At 46.8% G+C, this 21,987-nt stretch overlaps 1 protein-coding gene across 2 annotated transcripts in view; it reads right to left on the minus strand.

Annotated features, from left to right (window-relative positions):
- The window catches only part of SOX13 (SRY-box transcription factor 13), a 56,617-nt gene extending 38,848 nt beyond the window's left edge, over window positions 1-17,769 (minus strand). For both annotated transcript variants that reach the window (XM_040424008.1, XM_040424012.1), the window contains exon 1: window positions 17,532-17,769. The gene's annotated coding sequence lies outside the window, so the exon portion shown is untranslated. The remainder of the gene's footprint in view (window positions 1-17,531) is intronic.
- Window positions 17,770-21,987: the final 4,218 nt, after the last annotated feature.

The raw sequence follows: 21,987 nt of genomic DNA on the forward strand, positions 1-21,987 counted from the left end.
GTCCGCTATTAATCCATACCCCCTGAGCAAAGGGTACCTCAAAATTGTGACTTTGGGGTTTCATAAGCTGTAAGCCATAGGGCTGTTTCACACGAGCGAGTTCTTATTTCTACAGAATCATACTGACAGCTTTATGTCACCATGATTCTGTGGAAAAAAGGCCATGCAGAGACACATAGCATTATAAATCATGATAATGCCGTGCGCTCCTGCAAGTCCAGAGCGGAGGATCTGGAGCGCGATTCCCGCAATGGACTCGCTCCTGTGAAACAGCCCATAATCATCCAAATTATAACAAAGGCTTGATATCTCGCTTTGCATGTAATGAGTCTATCTCATGTTAGTTTCACCTTTTAAGTTGCATTACTGAAATAAATGGACTTTGCACGATATTCTAATTTTTCGAGTTTCACCTGTATATGAAGGACAGGCAAGCAATCTCTAAAGTAAAAGCTTGCAAAAGATAAAATTATTCTTACTTATAAATGCACATCTTTATCTTCTCCAATGTATTAAAGGGGTTGTCTCACTTCAGCAAGTGGCATTTATCATGTAGAGAAAGTTACTACAAGGCAGTTACTAATGTATAGTGATTATCCATATTGCTTCCTTTGCTGGCTGGATTCATTTTTCTATCACATTTTTCACTGCCCGTTTCCATGGTTACAACCACCCTGCAATCCAGTAGTGGTGGTCGTGCTTGCACACTATAGGAAAAAGCAGCAGCCTCTCTGGTGGCCAGTACCGCGTGAGCGCACATAGCCTAGTGCTGTTTCCTATAGAGTGCAAGCACAACCACCACTAATCGATTGCAGGGTGGTCTGTAACCATGGAAACAAGCAGTGTATAATGTGATGGAAAAATGAATCCAGCCAGCAAAGGAAGCAATATGGACAATCACAATACATTAGTAAGTGGTTTGTATTAACTTTCTCTACATGATAAATGTAATTTGCTGAAGTGAGACAACTCCTTAAAAAACGTCCATTCACACGTCCGTGGTGTATTGCGGATCCGCAATACACCCGGCCGGCACCCCCCACAGAACTGCCTATTCTTGTCCGCAATTGCGGACAAGAATAGGACATGTTCTTTTTTTTTGCGGAGCCGCAGCCTCAGAAATGCGGAAGCAGAGAGCACATAGTGTGCTCTCCGCGTCTATTCCTGCCCCATTAAGAATGAATGGATCCGCACCCGTTCCCGAAATTGCGGAATGGATGCGGACCCATTTGCAGAAGTGTGAATGGACCCTAAAGGAGTTTTCTGAGTTGTATTTTTATATGAGCCAACTACAGGGACGTTGTTATAAGAATAAAATAAATCTTAAACTCACTTTCCCGAATCCCTCTGGTCCAGTGGCACCACTCTTTCCTGGGCTGCAGCAGTGCCTTTTTTTTGGTGGCATTTGTAGTGGTGATGTCCCATATACCGCTACAACCAATCACCGGCATCAGTAGTGCACAGCATGAGACTGCTGAGGCCAATGATTCAGGACACCACCGCTGCAGCCAAAAGAATACATCAACTTCTGCACACCAGCAGAGGTGACTGAGCAGTGGCTCTAGATCCTTGGAGCCTCGGGAAGCAGAGTTTAAGATTTTTTTTTTTTATTATTATTATTATTATTATAATATCATCCCTGCAGTTGGCCCATAAAAAATGCAACTTGGCAAACCCCTTAAAGCCACAACCATTTGTCAAGCAAGTCGCAATAATTCTTCTAAGACACTTAGAAAATGTGGTGCACAGCATGTGTGACACTACATTAGCACAGTGAATCTGCCCAATTGTATCAGAGACACACTAGGGCAGATTTCCTAAAACGGTCTAAGAGTTAGTAAACTTAGGCAAGACAGTCTAAAGATGCGCCAAAGTGTTTCATGCTGGATTATAAACTTTATACATGTTTCCGGTTCTATATTGATGGCCTATGCTCAGGATAGGTCAGATTGGCATGGGTCTGACACACCACACCCCCACTTTTCAGCTGTTTTAGGCAGATGCATAAGGGTCTATCCACTGTGTAGCTTCAGTGCCATGGCTGCCCATGGAAACATCTTTAAGGTCAAAGACAGCCCAAGATGCAACACATTTTTTCTTAATAAATTTGGCAAATCTTACCTCAAGTACAGTACACTAAGACTGGCATATAAATCACCATTCTTAGTAAATCTACCCTTATTAGTCGACGGTACATAATATGGCGTACAGGCTATAACGAAGTGCATGCCTGCAATAATTTTACATGCGCCTTTTTCGTCTGCAAAATGCTGGATGTGACCCTTCATACTAATTTGCTCAATAGTTTCCATTGACCAGTTAGACAAAAGTATAATATAATAAAAGTATAATGCAGGAAAACTGTAGAAAGTGGTGTAAACAGACATAATGATAATAATAATCTCGTACCAAATCACCTAGGAAATCATTATTTTGCTCCCATGATACACAGTGAAGCCTTTTGGCTGGGTTGATAGCTTACAAGGAGCAGCTTCAGTTATGCGCATGAAGGCATTTCCTAAGGCTGTAAAACGCTCAACACATGAAAACCAATGCTTCCCTATGGCCCTGGTTCTCACTTGAGCGTTTTGCAGCGCGTTTGAACGCGCTGAAAAACGCCCGACGCATAAACAAGTTCTTGAGCTTCTTTGGGGCGATTTGACGCGCGTTTGTGGCCATAGGACACTGCAGTCAATCACACAAACGCGCGTTTACTATTGCAAAAAAACGCGCATAAAAACGCGCGTCAAACGCGCATATCAAATACGCTCAGGTCTGAACCCAGCCTTAGGGTCACTGTTACTGACAAAGAAGCGTACTATTACCCTAAGGCTCAGTTCAGACCTGGGCGTTCTGAAAGGAGCGCTCTGTATGCGCGATTGTACGGGCGTTTACAATCGCGCATACAGAGACAAGCGTACACACAGTGTCGCGCGTTCCCGAAAGTCTATGTACGGGAACGCGCGACAAGCGCCCAAAAAAACGCTCCTGTACTTGTTTGAGCGTCGGGCGTTTTACAGCGCGATCGTACGCGCTGTAAAACGCCCAGGTGAGAACCATTCCCATAGGGAAGCATTGGTTTCTCCTTGTTGAGCGTTTTACAGCGCGTAGGAACGCGCTGTAAAACGCTCAGGTCTGAACTGAGCCTAAGTTCACACCTGAGCGTTTTACAGCGCGTTCCTACGCGCTGTAAAACGCACAACAAGGAGAAACCAATGCTTCCCTATGGGAATGGTTCTCACCTGGGCGTTTTACAGCGCGTACGATCGCGCTGTAAAACGCCCGACGCTCAAACAAGTACTTGAGCTTCTTTAGGGCGTTTTGTCGCGCGTTCCCGTACATAGACTTTCGGGAACGCGCGACAATGGGCGTTCGCTTGTCTCTGTATGCACGCTTGTAAACGCCCGTACAATCGCGCATACAGAGCGCTCCTTTCAGAACGCTCAGGTGTGAACCCCGTGTTACCGCACCACGGCATACGGCATGTAATTATACCAACCTAGCCAAATTCTGACCTTTGGTAGGAGAAGTAGCCAGACATTAATGTGGGTTATGGGAATCCTAACCATTCAAGCTTTTGCCCATTTTGGCCCTTAAAGGGGTCGTCCACCTTATTAAAAATGTCCCAAGGTAATAAAATAATAAAAGAAAGCATACTCACTTATTTCATCCCCTGCTTTTATTAGCTTTACCGCTCTGATCCTTCCTGCTGCTGCAGCTAGGATGTCAACCACTATCCCCAGGGGTATATGGCACAAGACCACTGAGGCCAGTGATTGGCTGCAGTGGTCATGTAACGTATACAGGCCCCTCATTGTTGCAGCCAAACAAACAAATCCTGGGCTTTTTATTTATGTGATACGTTGTCTTCTTTAAGAGCCCCATTTTAGGGTACAAATACAGCCTGACACTACTCCACTATTGATTTTCTGGTTCTGAGGACCGGCCAGGGTCTCAATATTTGGACCACTAACAATCAAGACAACAGGCCGATCATGGCACTATTCAGCCACTTAATGGTGTTGACACTCATGAGAGTTAAAGAAAGTTCTCAAGGGTGGCCATAAATCCAATCCCGCAGCGGGCAACTCTTCACCTAGAGCTAGGAATGAGAATTCCTGGCTGTTGTCTTCTGCTGGTAACATATCATCCCTTCCAAGGACATCAATAAAACAATCCAAAAATTCAAGCAGCAGCACTTAGCTGGTTATTTATGGATGCATGTCCTACTGCCTCCAGCCCTGATCTATAAGTAAGCAGATGCATATACATTGTAGTCTAAATTAGGTAATATTCATCCCGTATTACTGCCAGCAAGACACAAATGAGAAAAGAGCACATAAAAAAATCGGCAGCTGCTAACAGTGGTGAAAGGTCTTATGAGGCCCTCTATAGAAGTCTTCATTCATCCTCGTATTAGCTGGAACAATATATAGAAAGCCGTACATGCAGCTGGTTCCCACATCTGTCACGTTACAAATGACTGAATCTCACATGTGTGAACACAATGTCACCAAGGATTTTTGCCCAGAAACTCTTCTCCACGTACATCTCACTTATTGTCATGTACCTGGACACTCCAAGGTCTGTGGCAGGCTTTTGAAAATATACATTTTCCCTCCTTAACCCCTTCACTACAGAGCCACTTTTCACCTTAAATCCCAGGCCAATTTTTGCAAATCCGACATGTGTCACTTTATGTGGTAATAACTTTAAAGAGGACCTTTCACCAGAATAAAGCATCTAAACCAGACCTGGGCAAACTACGGCCCGGCGGACCTTTTAATCCGGCCCCCGGGCGGAGCCAGAGGCGTGCCAAGCAACGATACCCCTCCTCCGCGAATGAAGAGGACTTCCGACTCGGCGTGCTGCGTGTGGCATGGCGCGGTGGCAGGGAGGCAGCGTCAGCGGCAGTACTGTCTAGGTAAGACACAGCAGGGGGGGGGGGGTGCCTCGTGCGAGCCGTACCCGGGACCCGGCCGGCCGCAATTATTCCCTTCTCTGTAACAGCGCAGCGCCCGCGGCTCTCATAGTATCGGCTGTGACTGTCTGACACTGACAGTCACAGAGCCGACAAGCATGAAGCTGCGGCCGCCTCCCCCTGTGCTGTGTGTAGTCAGTGTGACTAACACATGGCTGATCATCTCTGAGCATTACGTTTCTAAAGGCAAGGGGGGGGGGGGAGGGGTGTGTACTATTGTAAGGGGGGGGGGGGTGTTCTGTATATGATGGGGGGGCCGGGGGGGTGTTCTGTACACAAGGGGACAATGGCTGGATTCACAGGGGGACAATGGCTGGATTCACAGGGGGACAATGGCTGGATTCACAGGGGGACAATGGCTGGATTCACAGGGGGACAATGGCTGGATTCACAGGGGGACAATGGCTGGATTCACAGGGGGACAATGGCTGGATTCACAGGGGGACAATGGCTGGATTCACAGGGGGACAATGGCTGGATTCACAGGGGGACAATGGCTGGATTCACAGGGGGACAATGGCTGGATTCACAGGGGGACAATGGCTGGATTCACAGGGGGACAATGGCTGGATTCACAGGGGGACAATGGCTGGATTCACAGGGGGACAATGGCTGGATTCACAGGGGGACAATGGCTGGATTCACAGGGGGACAATGGCTGGATTCACAGGGGGACAATGGCTGGATTCACAGGGGGACAATGGCTTTCACTAATATGAGTCACAAATAGTGAAAAATGTTCATTGTTTTGGGAAATTTTGTTTAATAAATTTAAATTTTTTTCTTGTAAGGCAACCTCACTTTTTCATTGTTTAACTATAACAAGTACTCGTACCAGTTGTCCAACAATGATATTTACTGCTTTTTATAAAGAAATACAATTGATTTTATGCAGTATTGAGTTTAGCCTTTTGGCCCGGCCCTCCAAAATATTTTCAGTTTCTCATGTGGCCCCATCGAAAAAATAATTGCCCACCCCTGATCTAAACTAACTATACACAGACATGGAGAGCGGCGCCCAGGGAGTTTTTTTTTCTCTCTCAGGCTATGAGCTGAGCGCTGCGATTGGCCAGCGCTACAGCCTGGGAGAATGAGACGCCGGCAAGTTCCCCTGGGTGGAGCCTAACTATGAAGATACCGGACGCTATACCAGGCGAACGGAGCGGCGCCTGGGGATAACAGTAAGTGCAGAGAGATCCCTGGGCGCCGCTCTACGCGTCTGTATAGTTAGTTTAGATGCTTTATTCTGGTGAAAGGTCCTCTTTAAAACACTTTTACTTATCCAGGCCATTCTGAGATCGTTTTCTTGTCACATATTGTACTTCATGAGAGTGGTAAAATGGAGTAAAAAAATAAAAATATTTACCCAAAATTTAGAAAAATTAGCAAATTTCAATTTCTCTACTTTTGTAATAGATAGTAATAACTCCAAAAATAGTTACTACTTTACATTCCCCATGTTTCTGCTTCATGTTTGGATAATTTTGTGAATGCCATTTTATTTTTTGGGGACGTTACAAGGCTTAGAAGCAAATCTTGAAATTTTCTGAAAATTTCCAAAACCCACTTTTTAAGGACAATTTCAGGTCGGAAGTCACTTTGTGAGGCTTACATAATAGAAACCACCCAAAAATGACCCCATTTTAGAAACTACACCCCTCAAGGTATTCAAAACTGATTTTACAACTGTTAACCCTTTAAGTGCTCCACAAGAATTAAAGGAAAATGGAGATGAAATTTCAGAATTTCACTTTTTTGGCAGATTTTCCATTTTAAAAGGGATTCTGTCACCTCGTATAACACAAATTCAGATTTTAAACCAGTCATGCTCCACAGCTTACCTTGAATCGGCTGTGCCATTTTTTATTGTAATCCGTCCAGCAGTTTTGCAGAAAAACGACTTTTATAAAACCCTGAAGGTGCCCAGAGGGGCATTATGTTCCCCTTTGTGTGCCCAGTAACGCCCCTCTTACAGTGCCCAAAACGCCTTCCTCCAGAATCCCTAACCGCCCACAGCGTCTCATCCCTCTCCTCCCTTTCCCTGACGGCCGAGCGAAGTCTCGCGGGAGCATCGGACGTCACTCGGCTCGGCGCATGCCCAGTGACGACGATGAAGCTCCTGCCCTCAGTCTCCAGCAAATCGCACTGGCGCAGCCCTCAGTGGGTACTGCGTCTGCGCAAGACTTCGCTTGGCAGTCAGGGAGGGGGAGGAGAGGGATGAGACACTGTGGGCGGTTAGGGATTCTGGAGGAAGGCGTTCTGGGCACTCTAAGAGGGGCGTTACTGGGCACACAAAGGGGAACATCACGCCCCTCTGGGCACCTTCAGGGTTTTATAAAAGTCGTTTTTCTGCAAAACTGCTGGACGGATTACAATAAAAAACAGCACAGCCGATTCAAGGTAAGCTGTGGAGCATGACTGGTTTAAAATCTGAATTTGTGTTATACGAGGTGACAGAATCCCTTTAATAAAAAAAAATTCCAGTAACAAAGCAAGGGTTAACAGACAAACAAAACTCAATATTTATTGCCCTAATTCTGAAGTTTACAGAAACACCCCATATGTGGTCGTAAACTGCTGTACGGGCAGACAGCATTGCGCAGAAGGAAAGGAACGCCATGTGGTTTTTGGAAAGCCGATTTCACTGGGATAATTTTAAGCTTCCATGTCCCATTTGAAGACCCCCTGATGCACCCCTAGAGTAGAAACTCCAAAAAAATTACCCCATTTTGGAAACTACGGGATAAGGTGGCAGTTTTGTTGGTACTATTTTATGGTACATATGATTTTTGGTTGCTCTATATTACACTTTTTGTGAGGCAAGGTAACAAAAAATAGCTGTTTTGGCTGTTTTTTTTTTTTTGTTATTTACAGTGTTCATCTGACAGGTTAGATCATGTGCTATTTTTATAGAGCAGGTTGTTAAGGACGCGACAATACCAAATATGACAAAGTTTTACATAATAAAGCATTTTTGAAAAAAAATATTTTTTTTGTGTCTCCCGATTCTCAAAGCCATAGTTTATTTTTTATTTTTTGGGCGACTATCTTATGTAGGGGCTCATTTTTTGTGGGATGAGATTACGGTTTGATTGGCACTATTTTAGGGTGCCTATGACTTTTTGATCGCTTGCTATTACCTTTTTTGTGATGTAAGGTGACAAAAATTGCTTTTTTTGACACCGGTTTTATTTTTTTTGGTGTTCACCCGAGGGGTTAGGTCATGTGGTATTTTTATAGAGCAGGTCGTTACGAATGCGGCGATACCCAATATGTATACTTTTTTAATTTTGTTTTACATTTAACACAATAAAAGCATTTTGAAACAAAAAAAATCATATTTTAGTGTCTCCATATTCTGAGAGCCATAGTTTTTTTTATTTTTTGGGCGATTGTCTTGGGTAGGGGCTCATATTTTGCAGGATGAGGTTACGGTTAGATTGGCACTATTTTGGGGGGCATATGCCTTTTTGATCGCTTGGTGTTGCACTTTTAGTGATGTAAGGTGACAAAAAAATGGTTTCTTTAGCACAGTTTTTATTTTTTTACGGTGTTCATGTGAGGGGTTAGGTCATGTGATATTCTTAGAGCTGGTCGATACGGACGCGGCGATACCCAATATGTCTACTCTTCTTTTTTTTCCCCTATTTTAAAAAAAACATTTTTTACTTTATTTTGGGAAAAGGACGCTTTTTTTTTTTTTTTACTTGAAACTTAAATTTGTATTTTTTTTTTTTATCTGATCCCCTTTACAATGCATTACAATACTTTTTTATTGTAATGCATTGGCTGTAAGTGTATTACACTTACAGCTTCCTGCCTGTGAGATCCAGGGGGCTGGATCTCACAGGCTCTCCCGGAAGGCAGTCACAATGCCTAAGGAAGGCATTGGTCTGCCTTTCCTGACATGGGGTCCCCATCACAAAAGCGCAGGGACCCAATGGACACCGGCACCCGTGAGGATATAGCACATGCCGCGGTCAGCGCTGACCGTGGCCGAGCAAGGGTTAATGCGCCGGCATCGGTGATTTCACTGATGCCGGCACATACAGTAGGGGTCCGGCTTTCAGCGACAGCCGGACCCCTGCCGCTGATCGGGCGGGCACAGCTCCTCAACCCGCCCAATCAGTGCTCCGTAGCTGTACTGCGCTGGTATTTTTTACCTAGTTCGCAGCGCTGTACAGCTACGGCGCTGGTAGCGAACGGGTTAAACTTGAGGGGAACCCAGTATAACCAGTCTATCTTGCTGTATATGGCCATCACTGCCATAATGGGATGATACATGCATTGTTACATGGAAGCCATTTAGCTACACGTCTTTGTTTAGGGGAAAAATGTCAGTGCATTGAGAGTTAAAGGAAAATATGGTGCACGTTTCAGCAATCACTGGCATATATTGTGAAGACTTGAAAAGCAGAGGAGATTTAGCAAGCAAAATGCACCAAAGTTCTGCCACAAATTGTCTCTTCAAAAAAAAAATTTTTTGTCTAATTATGTGTGTTATACAGTCATGAAAAAAACAAAGTCCACCCTCTTTGATTTCTATGGCTTTACACTTCAGGAAATCGGTCCTTAGAAGGTCTTAAAATTAGGTGAATACAACCTACGATGAGCAACACATGACAAATTACACTACGTCATTAATTAACAAAAAATAGCCCAAAATACACAAGCTGGTTGTGAAAATTTAAAGGGGTTCTCCGGGAATTAAGAAAATGAAAATACTTAAAGGGAACCTGTCACCGGGACTTTGTGTATAGAGCTGAGGACATGGTTTGCTAGATGGCCGCTAGCACATCCGCAATACCCAGTCCCCATAGCTCTGTGTGCTTTTATTGTGTAAAAAAAACAGATTTGATACATATGCAAATTAACCTGAGATGTGTCCTGTATGTGAGATGAGTCAGGGACAGGACTCATCTCAGGTTAATTTGCATATGGATCTCAATACTTTTGTAACTGCATGTAATTACAAATTTTGTATAACCACTGAGTTATTCAATAAAATGTATCTGTATAGCACTACCTACGTTTTGTTCTTTTTCTTATTTCTTCGTCCGCCTCACTGAGATGGCCGCACATTATCAGTATCATCGTTCAACTGTTTCCTGAGCTGTGATAGGCAGAGAGCTCCAGCAGAAAAGACACGCCCCCTGATCTGCAGCAAATTAGACACGCCCCTTATGCTGCCAGCTTGATTTAAATCTAGCACAGCAATGAATGGGGAGGTACAGGGCTGGTTCTAGCTTACTTAGACAGAAATGGTCATGTACTATATGGTGTCCGATATTCATTTTTTACATTAATCATGGGATAACCCCTTTAAAGGGTTTCTACCACCAGAAATACTGCTATGTAGCTGACTGACAGTAGCGATGCGCCAATGTCAGCACTACATAACAGTATGTTTCTAACATTAGTCCCTGCAGCCGTTTTTGTTAAAAAAGCACTTTTATTATATGCTAATGAGCCTCTAGGTGCTATGTGGGCGTAAAATCAGCACCTAGAGGCTCCGTCCACTCACCCATTATCCCACCCAGGTCCCCTGTTCTGCCCGCCCAGCTCCTCTTGATTGATGGCACGGTCCGCCGCATCGCTGCCGAAATCCCACGCCTGCGCCGTTCACTTCTGTCTTCGGCGCAGGCGCAGTGAGTAAAGGCCACTCTCCTGATGCCGGCTTCCTTACTGTGACGTAGTTGGCGCAGGCGCAGTGAGGAATCCGGCACCAGGATCGCATCATTCACTCACTGCGCCTGCGCCGAAGACAGAAATGAACAGCGCAGGCGCGGGATTTCGGCAGCGATGCGGCGGACCGTGCCATCAATCAAGAGAAGCTGGGCGGGCACAACACTGGACCTGGGCGGGATAATGGGCGAGTGGACGGAGCCTCTAGGTGCTAATTTTACGCCCACATAGCACCTTGAGGCTCATTAGCATATAATAAAAGTGCTTTTTTGACAAAAACGGCTGCAGGGACTAACATTAGAAACATACTGTTATGTAGTGCTGACATTAGCGCATCGCTATATCAGTCAGCTACATAACAGTATTTCTGGTGGTAGAAACCCTTTAAATATTACTTTATTATAAATATATTCCCAAATACCTTTCAATAGTAATAATGGTTCATTTTGTCTGTGGAGCAATCATCAGGGGAAATAAAATGGCCGCTATCCTATTAGTACACACATAACCTGTCCTAACCACACAGCAGGACAAGTTACTTCAGAACACTGAGTTAAAGAGCTGCCTCATCCTCCTCTCTGCTCTACTTGTCAGGGATTATGATCTTGAATACAGCTATAAGATCTTCAGCTGAATCTATGTAGGAATGGAGTTCATGAGGAGACATGAATCTATTTGCAAAGGATGGCCATGGGGCTTGGGGCTGATGGCACTGGCTCTAGGGGAAATATGGCAGATGATGGCAAATGCCACATGGGGCTGATGGCACTGGCTCTGGGGGACATATGCAGATGATGGAAAATGCCATGGGGCTTGGGGCTGATGGCACTGGCTCTGTGGGACATATGGCAGATGATGGCAAATGCCACATAAGGCTTGGGGCTGATGGCACTGGGGCTCTGGGGGACATATGGCAGATGATGGCAAATGCCATGGGGCTGATGGCACTGGGGGACATATGGCAGATGATGGCAAATGCCATGGGGCTGATGGCACTGGGGGACATATGGCAGATGATGGCAAATGCCATGGGGCTGATGGCACTGGGGGACATATGGCAGATGATGGCAAATGCCACATAAGGCTTGGGGCTGATGGCACTGGGGGACATGGCAGATGATGACAAATGCCACATAAGGCTTGGGGCTGATGGCACTAGCTCTGGGGGACATATGGCAGATGATGGCAAATGCCATGGGGCTTGGGGGTGATGGCACTGGCTCTGGGGGACATATGGCAGATAATTTGTGTTTTACTAACACTTAGTCTTCATCTTTACATTGTTTGGAAACAGATCTGTTACTGTTACACAATACACATATTAAACCTTTCTTGAAAAGTTTTGTAATTTGTATTTTTTTTTTATACATACAGAAGAAAATAATATATCGCAATATATATCGCATATCGCACATGCTTCAAATTATATCTCAATATAGATTTTAGGCCATATCGCCCACCCCTAGCTTTCACTATTGTGATGTAATTTGTGTTCCATTGCAGTATGTGGTACTGTTGGGGTTAGCATTTTGTGCTACGTTGAGAACTTGGCACTGCTGGGGGAAGGCATTTTGAACTGTACAGTGATATTTCTTTGATATTTGGGCTTGTTTTGCAGCCACAGCACCTGGGCACCTTGCAATCATTGAGTCGACCATGAACTCCACTGCATACCATAGTATTCTGGAGTCAAACGTGAGATCATCTACCCAACAGCTAAAGTTTGGCAGAAAACTGGGCCATACAACAGGACAATATCTCAAGCACACCAGCAAATCTGGAATGGCTGGAAAAGAAATCAAGGTGTTGCAAAGGCCCAGTCAAAGTCCAGACCTCAACCCAACTGAAATGCTGTGGACAAACCGCAGCATAATACAGCACCAGCAAAGTGTATAAGCTTAGACAAATCTCATCTACACTTTGCTTTTTTTCTTATGTGCGGAAATTGACCTGTGTGGCTGATTTTGAAATGTAAAACATGTCGACTGTTGTTGCGTTTTACTTGTGCAGATTTCACTAGAAGAGTGAGATCTGCAGCAAGAACGCATCAAATCTGCACAAAAAAAAATAACACACACAAAGTAGTGCCGGTTTCTTGCGGATTTTCTGCACACAAATTGGCACCGTGTGCAGGTACCCTAAGAGGCGTGCAATGAACGGAAGCAACGTTGTAGAGAAGAGTGGCCCAAAGTCCTACAGAAAACAATGACTTCAAGTTACTGCTGGTAAAGGGGCTCTACAAGCTACTGATTCATGGGTGCACTTAGATTTTCACACATAACGTTTTCATTTTGGCTTCATTTTTCTTGAATAAGTAATGAAATGGAAGAATCTGTTGTGTGGTTCATCCGATATTATAATTGCCCAATTTTAAGACCTTCTAAAGGACCAGATTTATTTATGTCCTGATACATAAAACCATAGAATTCAAAGAGGGTGCACTTTGTTTTTCTCATGTCTGTAGGCAACAAAACAACATTTCTGACATTTCTAACAAATTGCGCTAAATTTCAAATATTTTTCAGACTTTTAACACTATTAATACCAGTATCCTAAAATATTACAATTCATCATCTAGTGTTTATGCTTAGTTTTCCTCTGGGTTCCTCCAACACTCCTGAAATATACTAATAAGCTAAGTTGAAGGAAGACCAATTAACCTTAAAGGGGTTCTCCCGCCTAGCAGTGTACCCAGTGACGTCACCGATCCTGATGGGCTGTTTTACAGGCTTAGGGCAGCGCTAAAGCCCGCCCATTAGTGCCGGAGACGTCACCGGGCTCACTGCTGGGCGGAAGCCTCCCGCCTAGCTTAACCAGAAAAAGCTTTTGCCCTGCGCAATTTAGCAAGGGAAAGCATTGCTACATGTAATGCTCCAATTCTCACGTCAGAGGGTCTGAGTGGGTGAAAACTCTGAACCCAGACAGCCCCTTTAATGAAGAGAGGGCAATAATAGCTGAAATACATGGCCCGATTATCAACGGCACGAGCGCTCATTCCCAATAATCGGCTGGTGTAAAGGTGCCACAGATGCTGCGGACACCTCAATCATCGATTCCCTCTGTGAAGCAATGAATCGACAGCAGTAACCATTGCCTGTCCTCATACAGTGGAGCTGATCGCTGCATGGAAATACAGTTCTTCACGTCCACTGATGAGCAGGCGATTATCAGGAATGAACGCTTCCTTCCAGATAATTGTCTGCTCCTCGGTGCAGTTTCTATTACTAGCTGATTAAACGATCGGCACTGATGTCCGGTATGAATAATTCCTATTAAATTGTGTACATGCAGGTCCATTCTCCATCAGCGGCCATGTTCCCAGTGTAGCGCCGGCATGCAGGTCAAGAGACCTGCGTGTAAACATGAATAATTCATATGAAACTAATCGGACAACAGTGCTATAAGGGTTCTCCGGGCATTTAATACTGATGACCTGTCCTCAGGATAGGTCATCAATATCAGATCGGCACCCCCTCCGATTAGCTGTATGAAGGAAAGCACGTGCTGGGCGCTTGTGTCATCCCCCTTCTCATAGACATAGCAGCAGCGAGAAGGAGCTAGTAATATCAACTGGACAACCCCTTTAAGCCACTGCCAGACACTTCTGGTGGAGGCTTCTCTCTTGAGAACAAAAGGATCGGACATGTTGAAATATAACATGCCCAATCATTTTTTGCGGCCTCCCCGACATCCACTGTCAGGGGAAAGAGTTGGGACACAGCCCAATGTATAAATATACGTATATGATGTTCCCTATGAGGACATGAAGCAGATATGAGGATACAGACCTCAGCATCAACACACAAAGCGACATATGTGACAATATAAACACCTATAAGCTCTAATTACTACCTGGAGAACACAAGCCTATATCATATACATCCACGTGGTATTAGCCATACATAAGACGGCTACAATGTGTCACTATGGTGTAAACATTAGTCACCGGACATTATAGTGACGGCATCACTAATGTATCTTCTGACGTCACCAGAGCAGGGTCCCATGAAGAACGGGCTGGAGATGCAGGTCCCTGTTCTTGCTTCAGAAGACACATTAAACAACACAGATACATAAGATCAGGACAACCCTAGTCGTGGACATCATAGATGGGGGACCACCGCTCAGAACCCCCCACCTAGAATAGAGAGCTGCTGCTGCAAGGAGTGGCACTTGCTCTGGAGGACCATAAATATCACATGGTTGACAATGGACTCCATGCAATAACACAAACATGGAGGCGCTAGCAGTCAACCCCCATTGCCTCAAAATGCTGTGTATGAGAAGAAGAAAAAAAGTCAGATACAAAAAAAATTCTAATTGAAACTGCTAGTAACAAGAAACTAAAAAATACTTTTGTGCAAAAATATGTAAAAGTATACTAAAAACCTATGTATGAACCCACCACCCCAGTCTTCAGAACGAGTGACTGTGGCCATTTTCTCCGGCACCCAATGACAGTCAGTGACAACTTCTATGGCTTTAAACTGGGATGTGGCTACATAGTCACATGTAAGGTAAAATATAGACACCGACTAACGTCAGTGTACACCGGTCACATACCCAGTGCTGGAAGCCACCAGGCAGGCTACACCGGCCACATACCCAGTGCTGGAAGCCATGCGTTTAGTCAGGCAGTCTACACCGGCCACATACCCAGTGCTGGAAGCCATCAGAGTAGTCAGGCAGTCTACACCGGCCACATACCCAGTGCTGGAAGCCATCAGAGTAGTCAGGCAGTCTACACCGGCCACATAACCAGTGCTGGAAGCCATCAGAGTAGTCAGGCAGTCTACACCAGCCAGATACCCAGTGCTGGAAGCCATCCGAGTAGTCAGGCAGACTACAACGGCCACATACCCAGTGCTGGAAGCCATCAGTTTAGTCAGGCAGTCTACACCGGCCACATAACCAGTGCTGGAAGCCATCAGGCAGTCTACACCGGCCACATACCCAGTGCTGGAAGCCATCAGAGTGGTCTACACCGGCCACATACCCAGTGCTGGAAGCCATCAGAGTAGTCAGGCAGTCTACACCAGCCACATACCCAGTGCTGGAAGCCATCCGAGTAGTCAGGCAGTCTACACCAGCCACATACCCAGTGCTGGAAGCCATCCGAGTAGACAGGCAGTCTACACCAGCCACATACCCAGTGCTGGAAGCCATCCGAGTAGTCAGGCAGTCTACACCGGCCACATACCCAGTGCTGGAAGCCACCAGGCAGGCTACACCGGCCACATACCCAGTGCTGGAAGCCACCAGGCAGGCTACACCAGCCACATACCCAGTGCTGGAAGCCATCCGTTTAGTCAGGCAGTCTACACCGGCCACATACCCAGTGCTGGAAGCCATCAGAGTAGTCAGGCAGTCTACACCTGCCACATACCCAGTGCTGGAAGCCATCCAAGTAGTCAGGCAGTCTACACCGGCCACATACCCAGTGCTGGAAGCCATCCGAGTAGTCAGGCAGTCTACACCGGCCACATACCTAGTGCTGGAAGCCATCCGAGTAGTCAGGCAGTCTACACCGGCCACATACCTAGTGCTGGAAGCCATCCGAGTAGTCAGTCTACACCAGCCACATACCCAGCGCTGGAAGCCATCAGGCAGTCTACACAGGCCACATACCCAGTGCTGGAAGCCAACCCTGTAGTCAGTCTACACCGGCCACTTACCCAGTGCTGGAAGCCACCCCTGTAGTCAGTCTACACCGGCCACATACCCAGTGCTGGAAGCCACCCCTGTAGTCAGTCTACACCGGCCACATACCCAGTGCTGGAAGCCATCAGGCAGTCTACACCGGCCACATACCCAGTGCTGGAAGCCACCCCTGTAGTCAGTCTACACCGGGCACATACCCAGTGCTGGAAGCCATCCCTGTAGTCAGTCTACACCGGCCACATACCCAGTGCTGGAAGCCATCAGGCAGTCTACACCGGCCACATACCCAGTGCTGGAAGCCACCCCTGTAGTCAGTCTACACCGGCCACATACCCAGTGCTGGAAGCCACCCCTGTAGTCAGTCTACACCGGCCACATACCCAGTGCTGGAAGCCACCCCTGTAGTCAGTCTACACCGACCACATACCCAGTGCTGGAAGCCACCCCTGTAGTCAGTCTACACCGGCCACATACCCAGTGCTGGAAGCCACCCCTGTAGTCAGTCTACACCGGCCACATACCCAGTGCTGGAAGCCACCCCTGTAGTCAGTCTACACCGACCACATACCCAGTGCTGGAAGCCATCCCTGTAGTCAGTCTACACCGGCCACATACCCAGTGCTGGAAGCCATCAGGCAGTCTACACCGGCCACATACCCAGTGCTGGAAGCCACCAGGCAGGCTACACCGACCACATACCCAGTGCTGGAAGCCACCCCTGTAGTCAGTCTACACCGGCCACATACCCAGTGCTGGAAGCCATCAGGCAGTCTACACCGGCCACATACCCAGTGCTGGAAGCCACCCCTGTAGTCAGTCTACACCGGCCACATACCCAGTGCTGGAAGCCACCCCTGTAGTCAGTCTACACCGACCACATACCCAGTGCTGGAAGCCATCCCTGTAGTCAGTCTACCACCTAGAGATCAGACATTCCCAACCGTATTAATGCAGGGAAGCTTTCTCTAACTACTGACCAGGGCTATAACATGGTGGGGTGGCTTCACTGCTTTGCACAGCATCTACCTTTAGTAAAAGTGACAGATCTTGTCCTTGCATTATCCTGGGGAACCCCCTGAAGAGCCCCCAAAGTCCCTGGGAACCCCCAGATGTACAGCCAGCTGGATGAGGCTGCTGTGCGGGCAGGACATAGCATACGGGGCATTACAGAAGGAAAGTTGTCCCGAGCACTGTCCATACTCACTGCTCTGTCACGCCGCTCCTGTCACCGGAATAAGCGCTGCCCTCATAGCACCGCGCGCCCGCTGCTGCCTCCCGTCCGTGTCCTGCCTCCTCCTGGGATCCTGTGGGTGTGAGCGCCTCTCGTGGGATGCAACCGGCGCTTCCTGCCCGCCCCCTGCCGCCTGTGCGCGGAATTACCAATCACCGGCCGCACACGGGAGCGGCGCTGCAGAGCGAGCTGACAGGGAGCCGACCCCACACGTGCGCTCCTGACTGGGGAGAGTCACGTGACCCGAACTCGGCGACAAACTGTGCTATGTGCGCTCATCTGTATCTATGGAGTCATGTGTGTATATGCGGTCATGTGTGTATACACACGGCATAGAAGCGCATGTGTCAGGGTGTGTGTCCGGCTAACAATTAACAAAAGCCCCAGAGCAGCGGCAGGAAAACAATGAACAATGGCTCTCTGAGAGGAGGGAGGTGAATAAAAGCCCTTTGTTCCTCTGTCCATATGATGCTCACAGACCCTATTACTGGGAGCAGCAGGAAATGGCTCAGTCCCTGTACACTGGGGGGAGGGGGCACATTCCTGTCCCGTGAGGGACACATCAAAGGGGAGTGGGGGAGAGAGGCCCCTATACTGTGCACAGAGCCCTTAACCCGTCGCCCGCCGGAGCCCTGAGAAGAATCGCCCATTGTGGCGGCCGCTTATCTGCTTTATTACAGGTGACCTTTGCTGTGAGGTGATTGTTCAGGAGGCATAACAAAGGTCCATGGTCCTGGAGAAGGACTGGCACCACACCAATATATGTCCTGTTCTTTTCATTGGTTGCCATTACTTTGCTATATCTGTTCCTGGGAAAGCTGGGTGACCGCCATTACTTCCTTTAAAAGGCTTGTCAGCCAGTTTTCCTGACTAGATTTGCAGTTCAGGACTCTGGAGAAGCTGGGGGGAGGCAGGCGCTGGGCATCAGTCAGACCTTCATGTTAAAAATGCTTTTTCTTGCGGCCTCCGCACACAGATGATTCTTTTACGCTCGCGTTTTAGGCGGATCCGTCATGGATCTGCAAAAACGGATCCGTTACAATAATACAACTGCATGCATTCGTCATGAACGGATACGTTTGTATTATCTGTAAGGGTACTTTCACACTAGCGTTTTTCTTTTCCGGCGCTGAGTTCCGTCCTAGGGGCTCAAATCCGGAAAAGAACTGATCAGTTTTATCCTAATGCATTCTGAATAGAGAGTAATCCATTCAGGATGTCTTCAGTTCAGTCTTTTTGACTGATCAGGCTTTTCAGTAAAAACGTAGCATGTTGTATTTTTACCTCCGGCCAAAAATCCTGAACACTTTCACTGAACCCCGGATCCGTTCTTTTTCCCATTGACTTGCATTAACGCCGGATCCGGCGCCGTGTGTTCAGTCAAACCGGATCCGGCTTTTGCATGTTAAACCCGAAAAATGTGAAAAAAAAGTTAAAGTCTATAAATGGCGGATCCGTTTTTTCCAATGCATTTTTTCATTGTGATCAAAATCCTGATCAGGATTCAAATGTAATCCGTTTTCACACGTTTTTCCGGATCCGGCAGGCAGTTCCGGTGTCGGAACTGAACGCCAGATTAAAACAACGCTAGTGTGAAAGTAGCCTAACGTAGCCAAGACGGATCCGTCATGAACTCCATTGAAAGTCAATGGGAGACGGATCTGTTTTCTATTGTGTCAGAGAAAACGGATCCGTCCCCATTGACTTACGGATCCGTTTTCTATTGTGCCAGATTGTGTCATGTGTCAGAGAAAACTGATCCGTCTCTATTGACTTACATTGTGTGCCAGGACGGATCCGTTTGGCTCCGCTTCGTCAGGCGGACAGCAACACGCTGCAGGCAGCGTTTTGGTGTCCGCCTCCAGAGCGGAATGGTGACTGAACGGAGGCAAACTGATACATTCTGAGCGGATCCTTTTCCATTCAGAATGAATTAGGGCAAAACTGATCCGTTTGGACCGCTTGTGAGAGCCCTGAACGGATCTCACAAACGGAAAGCAAAAACGCCAGTGTGAAAGTAGCGGCCGCGTCTACACATGAGGACGTTCCTGCAGCATTGTACAGAAGCAGCAAAGTGGTTTAAAGAAATCTCATCCGCACGCTGTGTACAAAAACCGCAGCATAAAGTGACCTTTGGTGCGAATTTGAAATCTGCAGCATTTCGATTTATGCTGTGAATCTCAGCGGATTTCACCCTGTGCAATGGAGGGAGGCGAATTCCACTGTCCTTTACACGGCAAAAACCGTAGTGTATTTTTCAGCTGAATTTTCAGGCATTTGTGGACACATCTTTAAACAGGTTTTCCGGGATCTTGATACTGATGGACCTATCCTAAGGATAGGTCACAAGAATATGATTGGTGGGGGTCCACACCCGGACCCCCGCCGATCAGCTCCTGTGAGCTCCATGGCCTCCTCTCAGCTCACCAAGCACAGCGCCGTACTTTGTATAGCGGCTGTGCTTGGTATCACGCTCAGCCCCATTCACTTCAATGACACCTATTATATCCCGGAAAACCCCTTTAATATGGCAGCAGGACTGCATGTCCACATGGGACACGAAGCTGGCAACTGCAGTTGTGTTTAATGGTCTTCGGGTCTGTGCTCCATGAGATATGGCTTATATTTATTCATCCTTTTTTTTTTGTGTGTTTGAGAGGAAATATGCTTTTCCATTAAAACAATGCTTTTCCAGGCTGGCCATGTGTGCAGAATTAAGTAGAACAGAACACGATTATGTAATATTAAGCACAGGATGTAATAACGTCGCTGGTTAACCAATTGGGGCTACGGTAATGTTTAACGTGGCTTAAAGTGGTTTTCTGTCCACAGCTGGTGGTCACTGATATCAGTGTCTGTGATGGGAAAACCAGTATATCGACATTTATGGCATCATATGTCTAATCAAGGGGTCTGGCCGCTGGGCACCAGTCCTCCGTGTCTAGTAATACAAATTCACTTCCCATTATGGTCAATAGACATTCGGAAATACAGGAGCTGAGTATTCTCCACCAGGGGACTCGGCACCCCCACTGATCAGTCATTTACCACCGATGAGGTAATGGCAGTAAAGGTGCCCATACACATTAGATTTGCAGTGGCTGAACCTCAGATATCATCATCTAATGGGTATGGAGGTGTTCAGATTTTTCCCAACAGATGATGTCCAGGAAAAGAAGAATCGGGCGTTTTGTCTGGCAGAGGATTACTCCCTCTCTACCATTAGCCCAACCGAGCATGCATGTGTATGGGCGATTCACAGGTATTGAAAGTGTTGACCACCCCTTTGACCCTCCCCCACCTGCATACAGCTTTAGGCACACAGTTGTCCCTTTGTCTTTTCATTTCTATTGTCCATGGTGCTATTGTCCTATATTGTGCTATTGATATCTGCATTCTCCGGCAACTCTCAGAATGCTTCATTCACTTCTATGGGAGAGTATGTTTGCATGCTGGGAGTTGTAGTTTCACAGCTGCTGGAGGTTGCTGATCCCTGTCCTAGAGCTAAGTGATGCTAAGTACTTTTATGTGACAAAGAACAGCAGTGTTATAGGAGCGATACCTTTATTGGCTAACCAGAGTTTTTCAGAGCACAGAGGCCCCTTCATCAGGCCGTGTACAAATGACTTACCAAGAGAAAAGCATAACATTTAAAAATATTACAGACATTTGGTGATACGTAATTAAAGGGGTTGTCCGGCCTAGGAGCCGACAACCCCAATGGACGAAATCGGTGCCCAGTTATAAAAAAAATAATCCGTTGTCCGTAGCCCTGCTGTTCCTGTGCCACTGCCCCAATTCCTGGCCTTTCTGGTCCTTGCCATACTGGATGTGGCTTGGTTCCATGACCGCTGTGGCCAATCACAGGCCTCAGCAGTAATAGCAAAGTACTAGCACGGCTCTAGCAGTGACCTGCCGTTCAAGCACATGAGGCCAGTGATTTGTCGCAGCTGTTCGTGACCAAGCCATTTCTGGTCCAGTGGGGACTGGAAGTGGCCAGCAACGTGGGCCTGTGGAAAGGTGAGTGTTTTTTTGGGCACCAGTTCAATCCCAGGAGCTGACAAGCCCTTTAAGCCAGAGCAAAAAAAAAAGGTAAGGTTTCTGTTATAGATAGACAAGCAATAGGGGTTAAGGATTGAAGAGGTTGTGCAAGAATGGGGTGGGGGTTTGGCAAACCCCTCCACTTTACCTCACCTGTAAAGGGAAGATTACCTACCTGCTTCCTGGTGCTGGCTCCCCGCTCCTTCTCCTCCTGGCATGAGATGCTTTGTTGGCTTCCCTCGATGTAAATGTCCTGTTTGACATCACCGCGGCCAATCACTGGCTGTGGAGGAGACCGGATCCCTTTGCATCATGTGACCATTTGTCTAGGTGATTGGCTGCGGCGATGTTTACAGCGAGGGAGCCCAGCGGAGCATCACCAGCCCGG

The sequence above is a fragment of the Bufo bufo genome, chromosome 3 (assembly GCF_905171765.1).
Source record: "Bufo bufo chromosome 3, aBufBuf1.1, whole genome shotgun sequence".
NCBI lineage: Eukaryota > Metazoa > Chordata > Amphibia > Anura > Bufonidae > Bufo > Bufo bufo.